Source organism: Aotus nancymaae, unplaced genomic scaffold (assembly GCF_030222135.1).
Source record: "Aotus nancymaae isolate 86718 unplaced genomic scaffold, 86718_ANA_hifiasm-v0.15.2.pri h1tg000016l, whole genome shotgun sequence".
NCBI classification, from domain to species: domain Eukaryota; kingdom Metazoa; phylum Chordata; class Mammalia; order Primates; family Aotidae; genus Aotus; species Aotus nancymaae.
The window spans coordinates 33330854-33345809 of record NW_026988428.1 but is presented as its reverse complement, the minus strand read 5'-3'; the positions used below and the strand labels follow the sequence as shown (position 1 = coordinate 33345809).

The 14956-nt window shown below is 48.1% G+C and overlaps 1 protein-coding gene across 1 annotated transcript in view; it reads right to left on the bottom strand.

Annotated features, from left to right (window-relative positions):
• Positions 1 to 14956, bottom strand: part of LOC105709463 (plasma membrane ascorbate-dependent reductase CYBRD1) — a 103901-nt gene that overhangs the window by 80001 nt on the left and 8944 nt on the right. The window lies entirely within an intron of this gene.

The following is a 14956-nucleotide window of genomic DNA, read 5'->3' as shown; positions in this document are numbered from 1 at the left end:
CAGGCGTGGTGGCTCCCGCCTGTAATCCCAACACTTTGGGAAGCCAAGGTGGGCGGATCATGAGGTCAAGAGATTGAGACCATCCTGACCAACATGGAGAAACCCCATCTCTACTTGGGAGGCAAAGGCAGGAGAATCACTTGAACCTGGGAGAAGGAGGCAACAGTGAGCCAAGATGGCGCCACGGCACTCCTGCCTGTCGACAGAGTGAGACTCTGTCTCAAAAAAAAATTTTTTTTTAATCCTGTATTAAGATACATTTTAAATGTTAAAAGTTCCAAGAATTCCTATATATTAGTAGTTTTACTTTTTATTTATTCAGTGTACAATTTTGAGTATGTGCTTACATTCTTGGGCTCTTGGCAAAAGATCCATTGCCCCTCAGGGGACCATGCCCTGTGGGTTAGGAACCATTGGTTTAGGCCAATGGAATGAGAAGGTCTCACTCACTCTCTTAATTTTTTATACTTAGAGCCTATCCTCATATTTTCCATGTGCTTGCTGAGACCTCACGTTTTCCCCCTGAAAACTAATACTAGGAGAAACCTTATTCTTTAACCCCCCCCACCCTACTTTACCTTGGCAGAATTCAGTAATGATCTAAAATGTATAGACCTGGTTTTAACATTCATACATCAAGTACAACCCAAATAAATCCCAAGATGTTATGTGATCTGGTTTTGCCATTGTATCCCATTCAGAGATATAATACTCACTCACCACCAAAAATAATAAAAAAGTAACCCCAATTTTTAATTTGGTCACTCATAATCACTAAAGTGTGTCCAACTTATAATTCACAATAATGAGATTTTCTTTTTTCTCTCCTCTCCCATTCTCTCATATCCAGAAAACTTCTTTCAACTCCAAAACACTGTCTCTGACACCCAAACTTCCTTTTCTCTTTGTCTAGATAAATGATTACTAATCTATGGGCCATAGACTACTGAGGGATAATGGATCCATGTGTATACCAATAATTGTCTATATGCTACATTACCAAAAAAAAGAAAAACTTACATTCATATTAGAATCCTTAAAACTTCTGACATGTAAGATGAATGCAAAATAGTATAGAATTAAAAAAAAAAAAAAGGCCAAAGAGATAATAGCTGAAACCTGGGAATAATGGAATAAAAGACTCCTATATTCTTCTGTTTTAACTCTTTATTATAGATATATAGATATAGGTATAGATATAGATTTAACGTCTGTCTTCATGTAATTTTTTTTTTTCACTGCTGTTTTGCCTGTTTCCAGATTATCTACAACAGACAAAAAACAGGAACTAACCCAGCAAATTAGAATTTACACCCTTTGGGACTATTAATTTTGTCCCCATATACAAGGATTGAGTTTATATCCATATCCATCTTTCATATGGCAGGAACAGCTCTCTGCACCACCAATGAGTATGAGGCCTTTTCCTGCCAGACTCCTTCATTCGCAACACTGCCTTTAGGATGAGCAGCCCTCAGTTCTAGATCTGAGGCTCAGGCTGCAAAAAGCAGCAAGTGCTGACGTTGTCCCTAGGGGGACAGCCAGCAGCTTGGAGGGATTGGAGGATCCCACAGTTGTGAGTCAGAGCCTGCTGGGACCAGCCCTAGGGTTGGGTCAGGAGGTACTGCCACCCCCGAGTCCTGAGTGGCAGTGGCCTGAGTCTAGGGGAGGCAGCATGCTGAGGCATTCGGTGTGAGAGCTGACATCAGGCAGCTGGAAGAGCCTTGGCCATGGAGGTTTCACATCACCTTAAACCAGTCTGGATAATCTCCTGGAGGTGTCTCGACTTGCTAAGTTTGTTCTGGGGTTGAGATTTCATTCTCAACAACAGAGGTCCCTTTCATGGGACCACATGACAATTCTGAGCGGCTGTGAAGATTCCCCGAGCTCCTTGCCCAGTGCCAGGGCTGGGGCTGGATGAAAAGATACCCAGTGCAGTCCAGGCACAACCTGGCCCCTTGCCATGAACCCTGCCTGCAGCTGCTCTGGAGTTCCACGGCTCTGGTTTCTTTTCATTTTCTTCCTTGCTGTTTTGCCCATTCTCCAGCTTCCTCACAACAAAGGAGAAAACAGCAACTAACCCAGCAAAAAAGAATTCAAGGAGTTTCCAGCAAAGGTCTGATACCCTGTGGTCCTGGGGTTTCTAATTGAAGGGATTCCCTGGGCCTTACCCTCTTCACTCAGCCCTGAGTCCAGCAGGGGCACCAACAGACAGGCAAAGCCTCCTCCCAACTTACAGAGGACATAACATTCTGTTTCCCTGAGGCCTCTCTGCTGGTTCCTCTAGCTCCAGCTGGAGTGGAACATTCACCTGAACATCCCTGAGGTTACCTTGCCAAAGCCGAAGAAATGCAAGTTGCCTGCAGCCTCACCCCGGCACATCTGCCCCAGCGGCCCCACCTACAAGCAGCCCTTTCAGTCCAAGCACTGGGAATGTGTGCCCCTGCAGATGGCCCGGTAGGTGCTGGGAAGCTAAGGGGCAGGAGCTGTACGAAGAGGCAGGGAGCAGGGGTGACCAGCCTGGGAAGGCAGGCAGTGAAGTGAGGGCACCAACAGGCCAAGATCACCCTACGAGTTGCAAAGTGCCTGTCTTCTCAGCTGCCCTCCCCAGTGCTGGCCACTGACCCAGAGGTGGTGTGTGTGTCACAGTGTGTGGGCTTCAGGCGCTAGTCTGACCTAGTGCATTTCAAACTATGCAACGGAAAGCCTCTGGGGACCCACAGCTGAAAACTTACAACCTTTCTACCCTGCGCGTCGATTTGGCATCTGCCATTGGTCTGTCCTATAAACAAGACTGATCCTTCCACCATGTGACCTCCAAGCTCTGGAGACAGTGAACCTCTGGGCAGCTAAAAAGACCCTGGTCCACACCCACCTTTGCATGCTAGATGAGGGCTTCTGCCCCAGGGTGTGTTCCTTGAAGGACAGGGGCTACCCTGGGAGCCTCTTCCAGCAGCTCCTCAGCCAGAGGAGCCCCAGGGAAGTGAGAATCAGACTCAGTATTGGAGGGGAGGCAAGGAGGGCAGTGACACACTCCGTTTGAGAAAGGAAGATGAGGCCCAGAGTCTTGGGCCTGGTGGCTCTGGAGAGCCTCTTGCATCTCAATCTCTAACTCTGCTGCTTTACACGTTCTCTAAACGCCCCACTCTCAGCCAACAGGGGAAGCAGATGGAGGCCGTCTGGAAGACCGAGGTGGCCTCCTCCAGTCACCCAATAGAAAAAAAGACCCCTGCCAGCCTTCCCTGGGACCAGCTGTGGGGATACCCAGATATCCCCTGACTGTTGGCACTGGATGTGTAGTCCTTCTACCGCAAAAGCCTGAACTTCCTGAAGGCCCAGTAAGGTGCGAGACTGAGGGTCAATGTGGATTCTAGGAGGCTGCCCAGCAAGGGCAGGGGCTGGTGGGCACACGGCCCTGTCCAGCTCCCCAGGAAATCTCTCTCCAGGCATTAACAGTGCCCTCATTTACTGTCCCACACCAGACAGAGAGAGGCTAACCTGGCTCCTCTGTTCAGCGGCTGCTAGCAGGGTCTCCATGCCAACATGACTTCAGTTCTGGTGAAGGGTTTCCTTAGTGTGTCAGAGGCCACCAGAGGGGCTTTTCCTGCACACTGGCCGTCTGGGCTGCACATGAATTCTGAAGAGGCCCATCTCACCCTAGCCCTGGGGGTGGTTCTCAGCGGAGCCAGGTGTAGGGATGGAGTGATGAGGGAGCCCCTGGAATGCATAAGAAACCTGACCCTCAGGCCTGGGCCTGTCACTTTCCTTTCCTTACTGCCTTCAAGAATGATCCCTGGAAAGAACAGCTGAGGGGACAGAGGTGGGACTCTGGGGGCCAACAAGAGCCTTTTCTGGTTAAAGGCTTAGCTCTCCTTTGCCTCTCTAGGCTTGAAGATGTCACTACTGAAGGCTCCAGGCTCTTTTAAGGACCCTCTCTACATGACCAATCCCATCTGCCTCCTGTGGCCCTGGCCCTGCCTCACTTACACATCCCCAATAGGGAGAGGGTCCTGATACCATCAGTCTAGCCCTAACCAGAGCCAAGAGCCGGAAGATGCTGGTGCTGCCCCCATCCTCCAACTGGAGACTTCGGTGAGACAGGGAGGCACAGAAGCATCAAAGCATCAAAAATCTCTAACTCTGTGCCTCTTCTCTGTTAGAGATTTTTATCCCTGGCCGTGCCTGCAGTCTGAAATGGGCCTGAGAGTTCCAGCATTCCAGCCCACCCAGTGCAGAAAACCTGGTTTCCAATTCCTGGAGGGTTTCCAAGGGGGATGTGCATGTGTGTTGTTGTTGATGTAGATACAGCAAACAGAATGGAGAAGAACCAAAACAACGCTGTGGGAGAACACAGTCACCCAGAAGTCAGTTGGGCCTGGCCCCATGGAGATTCGGTTAAACTTGCCCAAGGGCCTCCCCATCGTGGGGTCTCTCCTCTCCAAGCTGCTTCTGTGCCTCTTCTCTGCATCCCTGCCCTGCTTGGGCTCCGCGCAGCTTCTGAGTCTCAGGCCAGCCCCTTTGTTTCCCACACATGGAGATATGTGCACATAAATATCAGGGGTGTCCACCCCACTTGAGCCCACGTACTCATGACATCAGTAACTTTCTGAAAATATAGAGGGACAGTGGGGAATGGGATTCACGTTCAACAGCAGCCTCCTTTCTTCCCTCCTTCCCCGCCTCTCTCTGGTGTAACATGAACAATTCTAAAATTCCTTCATGTCTCAAGCAGAGCTGTTGCACCCCCACACCCAGGCCTCCACTGGGATCCCAGCTTCAGGCTTAAGCACTTATCAAAATATTGTTCCCGGCAAAGACAGCTTCCCCTTTCTAAGGAAACTCAGGTGAAGACAATTTCCTCCCTGCTTTCAACTCCATACCTGTTTACTGCGTTGATCTCACTACCAGGTGCAGAGGTAGAACCTACAGTATCTTCTTTACCCACATCCCAGGCTGCCATCACCTCCCTGCGTGTCATGCTGCTCCTGATGTCTCAGTGTGGGGGCTCCCTGCATTGTCTGGGGTTCCATTATTGTGGCATGAGGATCTGTTGGTCTCTAAGAAAAGTTCTCTGTCCCTGCCCGGGCTGCTGCCGCCTTGGGGTGGTGGCTGTGCTGCCTCCTTTGGGAGCGCCCTCCTGGACACTGCTCCACTCCCTAAGGTGCACCTTCTCTTGGGCCGCCTGCTCCTGGCCCACCATGAGTCCTCATGCCCACCTGCTGCATGGTGCTGGGTCACTCACCTCTTTGAGGTCCTGCTACCCTCGCCAGCTCCCCTGGTCATGCTGTCTGGCACACAGCACCATCTGGGTTCATGACTAGGTCTGACCTCAGGCCCCGTTCTCCTGGTCTGCCTGGCACTGGCAGCCTGTTCGTCTCTGGGCCTACTGGGGTGTCTTCTTAGCACATGGGGGAGGGATGTTTATCTTCCCTCCATGGTTTGAGACGCTAGGAAGACTGAGTCTCTCAAAACCCAGCAGCCCCCTATTCTCTGAGATCGATTTCAGCTTTGTCTTATAAGCGTGTCCCCTGGGCTCTGTCTGACAGGTGGGAGAGCTGTGTGTCTGCAGACACTGTACGTTTTCTGAAGCTGGAGGAGAATCTTAGCCTCGACTCTGAGCGCCCTGCCCTCCCCTTGCTCAGGGTCTGTTCCTGACAGCTAAAAACACATTGGTACACACGTGTGCACCAAGATGCACATGAACACAGACTCAAACAGGCGTCTGACATGCTGGAGGCAGATGAGGGGACTTACAAGGCGGCCTCTGGGAAAGAGACTAGACGGGGCTGGGGCCAAGGAAACACAAATAGGTGGGAAGGAGCAAAGAAGAATGAGGGGAGGGAAGAGGAAGTCTTCTGTGAGGTCAGACAAAAGGCAGATTCGCCGGAAGAGAAGCAGAGCCCCAGGGACTTGGCAGAACGTTGCATTGAGTGCTTCTGTGTCCAGGTTGAGTCTGGGCCCAGCTCTGGACTTGACTCTGGTAAACGCTCAGGTGCTGGACCTGGACCCTGGACGGGCACTCGCCTGCCCTGGGCGGTGTCTCAGTTGCTCCCCGACCTGTAACTGTATTAACTCTTTCAGTGCCTCAGCTAACCAAAGGAAGGAATGCCAGGGACCTACAGATGAATCTGCTGATCATGTTCAAAAAAAGTCAAGCGACTCACTCCCTGGAATCAGAAGGATCAAGACAGCCCCAGTCTCCACTCCATCCCTTAGCCAGTGATTCTCAACCTTCAGAGGGACTGAAACTCACAGAGAACTTGGTCGAAATGCAGGTTCCCAGCTGGTGCTTTTAAAGAAACCCTCTGGGTGTTGCTGAGTATTTCTAGAACTTTGAGAAACAGTGCTTTCCTCCTGCAGTCCCCAAACTACGTTTTTAACAAAATAGAGGTTGTTTTATCGTAAAATTCTGTCTCATTGCTGAAACCCACACCTGCTCCACTCAATTTTAGGAAGCTCTGAGTGTTGTCTGTGTCCTTTGGGAGCAAACATGCCGAGATGGCTGTGATTGGTACCTGGAACTTAGTAGGTGTAACTCCATTTAATCAAAATATGGACAGATATGTCACTGACATGCCAGTGATTTGCATGAAAGCTCAGAAGGCGAGAACAAAAGGAGATACCAAATATAGACCAGAGCCAGGTATCATAAGGTGGGAGGCAAAGATGAGTGTGTCTCTGAGTGAGGACAAAGGTGGAAGAAATGGAGACATGAGGTTCAAATGTAGATGATGTGGGCTAAGGAGGCCGTCTCTGGCAGGTGTCTGTCAGTTCAGTTAAGACACTAATTCGCTTAGTTCAATCAGCTCATAAGCACCTGCACACCCTCCTCCTGGCACACAGCTGCCTGTCTGGTCCCTGCTCAGTCTCTCCCTCCCCATCCTTCTCCACTCACCAGCACCCCTGGCCTAGGGACCAGGCATAACAAATAGGAAATGACCCTGTCCTCAGAGAACTCATGTCTGACCATTCTCTCCTCAGGAACGGCTCTCATCCTTGCTTCCAGCCTAAGGCTGAGATTCCAGAAAGCTGAGGAGGATGTGGGATGTGAACAGCCAGTTCTCTGGATGACGCCAGGAGTAGAATTTACTTTCTGAGCCGCAGCTTAAGATATCGCAAGGATGCCTGGTGTGGGAGGAAGGGGAACAGTAACCTGATGCAGGTCACACACACAGCACAGCTGTGCCAGCCCTGGGCTGTTTCCAGCCTCTTGGGTCCCAGGCTCTTTCTTTTCAGGAGGCCTCACCCCAATGATACTTAACATCTTAAAAAGCCCTCACACTAAATGCATCACGCTAAATAATTGGAAAGCATTTTTATAACCTTGCTTTAGAAATGAACTATAAGGAAGTTATTTAACGTATACTTGGCTGTGAGTGACATCTCCGCCATCAGCAGCACAGAGAAGAAATCAAACAAGTTTTATAAATGTAATGAGACTATTTTGAATATTAAATTTGACAGTGAATGAAACTAACAATATTATGTTTTATAAAGCTTTCATACATATTCATACATTCTTGGTTTTTACATTTTGGCACCAATAATATTTTCAAAGGTTTCATGTTTTCACAGACTCTTAGCACTGTGCTTAAGGGGGCTGGTGGCTGAACTTCTGGTGATGGAGGACTTTGACCTTCTGCATGTCCTCTAGCGAACTCTCTGGCAAGCACGCAGAGTGTCTGACATTCTTCTCCTGCTTTGGTAACAATTTCATCTTCTTAAAGGCAAAGAAAGCCTGCACAGGCCAAGCTGTGAAGCCAAGAGGGTTGGAAGACAAATATATATGTGGGGGTACCTTTGTGTATGTATGTGTGTGTATGTATATGTGTTTGTGTATGTGTGTATCTATATGTATGTGTCCATATGTGTATGTGTGTGTGTGTATGGGTATGTATGTATGTAAGTATGTATGCATGCATATAAGTGTGTGTATGTATGTATAAATATGTATATATGTAAATGCAAAAATGTGTGTATATATATGTATATATGTGCATATGTGTATATGTGTAAATGTGTATATATGTGTGTGTATGTCTGGTGTTTTTCTAGTGACGAGGCTCACTGATACTATACAGGAGCCTCATTTTTTTTTTTTTCAGAGCAAAGTTGACATTCCTGGTCAATCTATTTAACCTCTACCTCCCAAAAATTCAGGGAAGACAAGGCATGGGAAGGAGTACTTATTTGAGCATTGCTTCAGGCCATATTCAGGGACTAACCATAGCTCTGCTTGCACGGCACACAGCCTCAGATGAGGAACAAACATGGAAGGCGACATGGGAGAGGGTCTACTCCAGCCCTGACTAACTGCAAAGAGGTGTACAGTGGAAGGGAGAAAAGCCCTTCAAAAATAACCCAGCCATACAGCCAGGGAGGGGAAAGCCATGCAGGCCATGACTTTTCATGGCCTGAAAAGTCAGAAAACAGATGAGCATGACTCTATGATCAGAGGAGTCATCTTGTCAAGAAGGGAAGATGTGCATGGCTGGATGCTGTAACTATCAAGTGAGGACTTTGAAGGTAGCTACATCTAACGTTACAGGATCTGCCTCTAACAGGTGAGCAACATGCAGGAACAGATGGGGAATTTGAGTAGAGAGTAGGAAATTGTACAAAAGAAATGGAAACTTGGAGATGCCAAAAATGAAACTCTTAATATCAGAGATATAGAAATCCTTTGGCAGGTTTATCACCCAACTAGACAAAAGCAAGGCAAAAAAAATTTGTGAATTTGAGGCAAGATCAATAGAAATTAGCCAACTATAACACAGAGAGAGTAAAAACAAAGAAACAAACCAGCAACTCGCAAAACACCCAAGATGTGTGGGAGAGTACCAATGGTTTCACACACGTGATTGAAGTCTCAGAACGAGAAAGGAGGAGAAATATTTGACGAGCTACTTGAAGAGATAATTACTGAGAATTTCCCAGATTGAAGACAAGAAGCCACAGATCCAAGGAGCTCAGAAAACTGAAAAAGGATAAATACAAAGAAAAACATACCTCACCATTATCATAGTCAAACCTGAAACCAAAGATGAGAGAACAATTTGAAAGCCACCAGAAAGAAAAAGTGACCAAGTAGAGTAAGAAATAAAGCAGTATTCTCAGGCAGTCTTGTGTCTTATGGGTCCACAAGATAACCCAGGAGCCTTCTAGAATATTCTCCCATTTGGGGGCAATTAGCTTAGGCAGGTATCTGTTACCTGCAAAAGCAATTGGCTGAGATGTTACATCCCACCCAATTAGCCAATTAGTCAGGAGGCCAAGCAGAGCGGCCTCCCATCTCCAGTTCTCCATACCCTGGCCCTGGCTCTTGTGTCACACCCTGCCCCTCCTCTCTGCACACCCTGGGAGGTCCTGTGCTGGCTGGTGGCTTCATCACCCCTCAAACACTATTTATTGCCTCTAAGCTGGGAGGAACCTGAGCAGGTGGAGGCTGGATAAACTAGTTGCCAACCTCAGTGACCCTCAAGGCAGGCCCTGGGGTCTGACTACTGCCCTACATTCTTTCCCAGGAGCTGAGCAGCCTGGAACGACCAAAGCCTGAGTCCAGCTGGTGCGTCAGTCAGGGCGCTGCCACAGGATGCTCATTGCCACTGGCAGCAGCACTGTGAGCAGGCAGCTGCCACTGATTCAGGCCACCACTGGTCAAGAAGATTTGGGTTTCCTCTCCCATCACTCCCAAGCTGTCAGGTGCCACATTTCCTCACTTTCTGGAAGAGGAGGAGCCTTTCGTGCAGAAGCCACAAGGAGGCAGCAAAGTGCCTGTCTAAGAGCCTCAGCTGGCCTGGAGAGGGGCCAGGAATTAGAAGGGAGGGGACTGCGGGAAGAGAGACACAAAGGAAGCTGCTGCAGGTTCCTGAGAAGTTGCAGCAGGTCCAGCAAGGACAGCAAGTGCGGCAGAGAGAGGAGAAGACTCGAGACATTTCAGATCCAGGCTATGGACATGGGGATCCTGAATATGACTCATGGCGGTGGAGTCTGCTCTCCCTCGGCCTGGGCCCCCTTCCTCCTTGCTGGACTGCCCGCCCCCAGCAGGTCCTCTGCTCTGTATTGGCAGAGATCTAGATCTATGCCTGCAAATGACCCTTTGGGCAGCTGTTTTTAGGAGCTCTGCCAGGAGGCCCTTCCCATGGACTTCCTCAAGCATATAGCATGGCCCCATTGATTCATTTACTCATTCATCCATTCAACAAGTACCTATTGGGCACCTAACTCATTATGAGGCAATGTTCTGGGTGTCAGGGATACTGTGGTTAGTAAAACAGATTTTAAAAAGGTGTTTTCACAAAGCTTACATTCTATGGGGGGAAAGACAAGAAACAAAAATAAATTAGTAAAATATACAGTTATGTCAGCAGGTAAAAGGTGCCAGGGAGAAACACAAATTTCAACAGGAATAAGGCAGCAGAATGCAGGGGAGTGGATGTTACCATTTAAAGTAGAGAGGGCATGGCAGGATATTTCAATGAAGACTTGAAGCAGGTGAGGAGGTAACCCAGGGGAAGGGTATGCCGGGGAGGGAGAGCATGCTGAGGTGGGAGCCTGCCTGACACACTCGGGGGGGCAGCAAGGTGCCTGGAGTAGCTGGTGTGGGTGAGTAGGAGGGTGAAGGGAGACACACTGCAGAGGCAACTGGGAGGCAGATCACACAAGGCCCTGTGGGCCACTGTAAGGACCACTGTTCACCTGGATTGCAATGGGACCCACTGCAGAATTCTGTGCAGAAAAGTGACATCATCTGCTCTTCAATTCAAGAGCATCGTCTGGCTGCAACAGTGAGCACAGACTGGGAGCAGGGAGACCAGCTGGAAGCTGTTTCAATTTCCACCCCATTCAGAAAGCCTAGTCAATGAAGGCCAGAAATGGTGGCTCACGCATACAATCCCAGCACTTTGGGAGGCTGAGGCAGGTGGATCACCTGAGGTTAAGAGTTCAAGACGAGCCTGGCCAACTTGGTATCCATGAAAAAATACAAAAATTAGCCAGGCGTGGTGTAATCCCAGCTCCTCAGGAAGCTGAGGCAGGAGAATCACTTGAACTCAGGAGGTGGAGGTTCAAGTGAGCCAAGATCGCATCATTGCACTCCAGCCCAGGTGACAAGAGTGAGACTCCATTTCAAAAAAAAAAAGAGAGAGAAAGCTTAGTCAATGAGCTCAGATGCCCCCTCCACCACAAAGCCTCCCCTAATCCTCCCTAAGCCTTCCCTTCTCCTGGGGGCTCTCTCGCCTATGTGTGTGGATCTCTTCCAGGATTGGTCCATCTTGCCTTTGTTCTGGGATTATTGGTGAGTCTGCCCTCAACCCCACTAGACTTGAAACACTTTGTTTTTTTTTGTCTCTGTCCCAGGCTGGAGTGCAGTGGCCCAATCTTGGCTCACTGCAACCTTCACCTCCTGGGTTCCAGTGATTCTCCTGCCTCAGCCTCTGGAGTAGATGGGACTAGAGGTGCCCGTCAGTGCGCCCAGCTGATTTTTGTATTTTTAGTAGAGACGGAGTTTCACCATGTTGGCCAGGATGGTCTCGAACTCCTGACCTCGTGATCCACCCACCTTGGCCTCCCAAAGTGCTGGATTACAGGCGTGAGCCACCGCGCCCAGACTAGACTTGAAACTCTTTTAGACGGATGCCCAGTTGCTCTCACAGCTTACCTTCCCCTCTTCCCAGCCCCTCAACGGGCCCTGCACACAGTAGAAACCAAGTCAAGCTTTCCCTAAGGAGTAAGTGCTCCCACCTCTCCTTCGCTGCCTCTGAGGCTTCTTCTAGGCTGTTTCTGCCTGGAACACCACAATCATTGTATTAAATGCTTGGCCACCATGAAAGCCCAAGTGCCTTCTGTGAGCCACATGTTACTGTCCCTCAGCACAGCCAGGTTTACAGGACACAGCTTATCGCTGGCCCATAAGGCAGTCCGTCAGCGCTGGCAGGAAGCACACACAAACCAGAGTTTGCATAGCCAGTGGCATCTCTGGAGGCTCCTGAGAGCAATTAAATTTATTTTTCATTTATTGATTCTTTAAACATTTATTGAGCACCTATGGTGGTGCCATGCTCTGTACTAGGCAGCGGGGGCAGGGAAGTGAGGAAAACTCATTTCCCAGGAGCCTACTGCAAACACAGGGTGCTGACTGGTTACAAAGCACTGGCACAGCTACAGAAATAAATCCAAGTGTGTCCTGAACTCCCAAGGACTCATGATCCACCCGCCACTCCTTCAGCAACTGTACCGTGCCAAGTGCAGGAGTTGGCTCTGAAACAGAGGGGTTATGGCAAGCCTCACAGGGAGATACTTGAGACTTGAAAAGCTGGGGAGGTGAGCCATGGGGGAATGGTGACATTGGGAGGGTCCCACCTCACACTCCAGTGTGGAGAAAGAGTAGTAACTGGTAGGGAGTCAGTGTGGGAACACCAGACAAAGTGCAATGGAGAACGGGGAAGATGTTCAAGGAAGTGAAGGTCTGGGGAGGCCTTCAGGGCTAAGTTGGATCTCCAGGAAATGTGGAAGGATGGGTGGAACTATTGCAGGGGGCGGGGGTGGGCAAATCCAGGAAATCCAAGGGAAAAGGAGGACACTGTAAGCACAGAGCACGTTCATGCGGCAGCAAGCGGCTGGCAGGGCTGTAGTTCCACACCACGTGTTGTAGGAGATAAGCCAAGCTGGGACTGGATCTGGATGGGCTTGAAGGCCAACCAGAGGATGCTCCTCTGTAGGTAGTGGAGAGCCACTGATGGCAGTACGGAGAATTTAGAGAATGGAGACAGGGCCAGCAATGAGAGGAGCAGTCGTGGAGGTGTGCACGACAGTCATGTAAAGAACCAGTTACAACTGGAGCCACTCACTCATGAGTTGCTTGTCCACAGACATAGTTATTATGCACAAAATCTTGTGCCAATTGAAGGTGGGATAAGACAGATGGGCAGAAAACAAAGAAAAATAAAACCCAGTTTATGTGGAGGATTTTAAATCAAGGGAGAGACAGACACCAGTAAAACTCAAGCACCCTCTTCCTTAAGGTCCATGATGTGATGCTCTTCTTGGTCTCCCACCCACATTTCCCACATTCCTCCAGCTCCTGCAGATTTTCATTCTCTTCTGCCTGTGTTCCCTAAGGGTTGCTCCAGCACCTGGACTCTCCTCTTATGCCACAGGACATTCCAAGATGACTTCAGATTTCCCTATGGCCTCAAACATCAGCTATACGATGATGATTCCCAAATCCATTCCCAATTCCAATCTCTCCTCTGAGTCACAGAGCTGTATATGCAAACGCTCAACTGCACATCCCAACTGATTGCCAACTGGCACCTCCAACTCAATCTACTCAAATGAAACTCATAACCTTTCCTTCTCACCCCCAACCCTGCAGCTGCACTTCTGCCTCTGGTCTCAATGCATATCCACCAGCCTCATCCTGCCAAAGCCTGAACTGGGCATCATTGGTGCCTGAGCTCCTGCACCTGTTTATGCAATCTCTCACCAAGCCCTGTCATCATCTACATCTTAAGTGTCTTCCCCTCAGTAACTACCCTAAATTGGGCCACCAACTGATCTCCTTGGCTTCTGTTTTACTCTTTCAATCTATGCTTCATACTAAGCCAGAGACATCTAAAATGCAGGTCTAATTCCACACTCTGGTTTCAAAATTCATTAATGGGTCTTCATTTTTCTTCAGATAAAGTTCAGCGACGGCCTTTATTTTTGTGACAGCTCTTCAGCCTGGATGTATATTCCATTGTATGCATGTGCAATGATTTATTTAATCAGTCCTCTAGTGAGAGATGTTTGAGTTGGTTTTTGCTAAACTTTTGCAGTATAAACATTGCTCCAGTTGATAACTCTTCTCTTTTTAAAAGAGATGAGGTCTCACTTTGTCCCATGCTGGAGTGCAGTGGTGTGATCATAGCTCACTTCTGCCTTGAACTCCTGGGCTCAAGAGATCGTCCCACCTCAGCCTCCTAAGTGGCTGGGACTACTGTACCCAGCTAATTTTTTATTTTCATTTTTTTGTAGAGACGAGGTCTCGCCACTTTGCCGGGCTGGTCTTGAACTCCTGGGCTTAAGCAATCTTACCACCTTGGCTTCCCTAAGTGCCAGGATTACAGAGGTGACCACCACACCTGGTTAATTTTATATAAAATTTATTTTGTATATGTGCAAGTACATTGGATCAGAAATTCTATGCATTTGTAAATTCTGACAAGTCTTAATGAATTATAGTTCTAAAAGTAACATGAGAGGGCTTATTATCCTACAACCATTCCAAAGCTAAGTGTCCAACACCTAGATTTTTTGTCAATCTGTGGGTGAAAACTTATATCTAAACGTAGTTTCTTTTTTTTTTTTTCTTTTAAGAAAAGAGACAGGGTTTCACTATGTTGCCCAGGCTGGTCTTGAACTCCTGAGCTCAGGCAATCTGCCCGCCTTGGCCTCCCAAAGTGCTGGAATTACAGGCATGAGCCACCGCGCCCGGCCCTAAATGTAGTTTCAATTGTCCTGTGAGGTTCAGTATTTTTTCATGTTTAAGAGACATTTATTTTTCCATTAACCATTACATTTTCTTACTGAATTTTTGTTATTTTCCATATTGATTTGTAGAGATTTTGTACATAATAAGCAAATTAGTCCCTCTGACTATGATATGAGTTGCAAATATTTTCCCTACTTTGCCATTTGTATTTCTTTATGGTGTTTTTTGCTCTGTAGAAATTATAGATTTTTATGTTGACAGAATTTGTCTTTTTTTAAAGCTATGAGAAAATGTGTGCCATTCTGGAAACCACTTTCTCCACTGTGACATTATACATTTAATTTGTGGTTTTACTCTTTTACATTTATTTACTTATTTAGAAATGGAGTCTCACTCTGTCACCCAGGCTGGAGTGCAGTTGCACAATCTCAGCTCACTGCAACCTCTGTCTCCCAGGTTCAAGCAATTTTCCCTCAGCCT